The sequence below is a fragment of the Pteropus vampyrus genome, unplaced genomic scaffold (genome assembly GCF_000151845.1).
Source record: "Pteropus vampyrus isolate Shadow unplaced genomic scaffold, Pvam_2.0 Scaffold606, whole genome shotgun sequence".
Lineage (NCBI taxonomy): Eukaryota > Metazoa > Chordata > Mammalia > Chiroptera > Pteropodidae > Pteropus > Pteropus vampyrus.
In genome coordinates this window covers 41,952-44,625 of record NW_011889387.1, presented here as the reverse complement: position 1 = coordinate 44,625, position 2,674 = coordinate 41,952, and positions in this window count along the sequence as shown.

The window sequence follows — 2,674 nt, the reverse complement described above, 5'->3', positions numbered from 1 at the left end:
ATAGTGCATATGTATCTATATGGCTCTCCTCTTTCTGTTTACACAGTTTTTTCTCTTCATGTAGCTGTAATGAAATTGGGAGATTATTCTAAACTTTCCACTTAAGTCATGGCCACTCCAGGATTATGTGCAGTACATCAGTACGCCCTTCTCACATTCTTTATGCATTACCCAGGACTCTTGGTCATAAGCGGTCTTGTTTCTATCTTTGTAAAATAATTACAGATCTTTCTCTCTCTTACTTAGTCTTTCAGTAGTTTTCTCATGATTTTTCTCTAATTGCTAGTAGGCTCTAAACCATACTTTAAGAACCAACACATTAATATTTTTGCTCTTTCATTATGTTGGTCAGATTCTTGTTCAAATAGGATGACTATTTAATTCTGTCTAAGCCAGGGTGTTTTGAAATTGAAATGGAACGGTATTAATAATGAGTTAGAAGAAATTGTCATCTGAAACTTTCTTAGGAAACCTGGGATGTATGATTCCCAAGCAAAGAGGATTCCCAATTTTCCCGATAATTCTCCTTCCCATTCTAAAATCTCCCTAGTCAATTAAATAGCCAGACATAAAAGGATAAATAGTGTATTATTCCACTTATATGAGCCATCTAAAGTAGTCAAATTCATAGGGACATAAATAGAATAGTGGTTGCTAGGAGTTGAGAAAAGAGGAAATAGAGATTAGTGTTTAATGGGGAAATAAAGTTTTATATATGCAAGATAAAAAGAGTTTTGGAGATGAATGATGATGACGGTTGCATAACACTGAAAATGTACTGAATCGTACACATAAAAATGGTCAAGATGAAAAACTTTATGTTATGTTATTTTACCATGATAAAAAAGGTCTACTGTTTGGATTGAGGGTCCTGTTTGTCCAGATGTTGCATGTACCACTTAGCCCTCAGCATCATCCCCCATAGATCTGCCTCAGCTGCAGACAGCCATCATCATGCCTCCTTCTGGGGAAGCCCACGCCCAGTGACGTTTGGCTCCTTATCCCAAATCCAGCCAACTCTAAAGGATCATCCTAGAGCCAGAGTTCCCTGCTGACTTTAGGAGGCCTTTGATGGGCTTCAACTTGATTTGACGTTTTCCACTGCTCTTCCTTGCTATGAAGAGTTTGCCAAACCACAGAGTCTGAGGTAATAGACCCTTCAAGATCTCTTTACTTCAGACGCCAGCCACAGTCTCAGAAGTCCCCAGGGCCACCCTCACTTTAGACCAGTTAGCTACACATTCAGGCACTCCGTCACATTCAATAATTTTTTAGAAATACTTAATCTGAAAGAACTCCCTCAGGTTCAATAATTCATCAGAATGAGTCACAGAATCTGGGACATTTTATACTTATGATCACAGTTTTATTATAGCAACAGAATACAAATTAGAACTAGCCATAGAAGAATACATCGGGCAAGATTTGGAAGGTCCCGTATGTAAATCCTCTTGTTGTCCTCTCCCTGTGAGTCTAGATCTCTTACTGCCTCCTGGCCATACTGTGAGACAGCACTCAGAGTTTTGCCCTTCAGGTAGCTAACCTGAACTTCAGTGTCCAGAGATTTGATTGAGGCTTCATTATGTATGTGTAACTAATTAAATTACTTTTCATTTGATTGATCTTAATTTCCAGTCTCTCTCTGAAAAGTTTGGGCAGGTATCACTTTGACTAGAGCTCCAACCAATGTGGTTGACGTTTTTGGAATGGCCAGTCTGCCCTTTGAGTCATCTCGTTTGCACAGACTATCAGGTATGGTCCAGGGGTCCATCATGAACAACCACTCACTTGCAAACTACAGCTTCATGAGTTTTAAAGAAATTTCAAGGTTAAATGTTACCTTCCAGGAACTGTGACAAAGGCCATATATTTTTTTAGGTGAGGCCAAATTCCTTAAAAACATCTGCACTTGCACAGGTGTTGATTCCAGGAGCATTGCCTGGTAAACATCCTGCATGCGACTCACTCAGAGTCTGCTTCGTGAGGAGTAATAAAATTATTTTGAGATTTTAAAGACGGTCTTAAGGTAGTTCTTTGAATTGTCAGCAATATTCCATACATTACAAAGCTAATGCTGGACTCAGTGATAGGAAAATTCAAGGAGAGGAATTGAAAAATTTGGGAACAGTCTGGAGGTCCTCAAAGAAAATCTGAATGAACATGGAAATCCAGACTTAGAGATGTTTGATAGAAAGGAAGTGTAGAATTTGATATAAAAAGGTAACATAAAATCTATGTGAGCATTATACTTCAAAATGTTTATTTTAAAATATTAAATCACAGGTTGTATAAATAAATATGACTTAAGAATGATAATTTATTTGGCCTCTGTCAACCTCTTCAAATTTCTAGAAGACCTATGGTCCAATCGTAAGCACGTACCTGCCCCTGATTTTGGGTACAAGTTTGATCAATGTCCACTGATTCCTCTGATCGTTAGGTTTTTGGAGGCATTGAGTACAGGGACAATCAGTGTTTAATAGTAAGGATATTCCTGTCCTTCTGGGAAGAGCAAGTTCCAGAAGAACTGAGGAGTTTTCCAAGGCTTGTCCTTTACAATAAAGAGAAACAGATGGGAGACTCCAAATACTGGAAAGACCTTTCACTGCATGCTGGCAGACACACTACTTAACTTTCTTCTTGTTTCCACTGTCAACATCCACTAACATGTAGC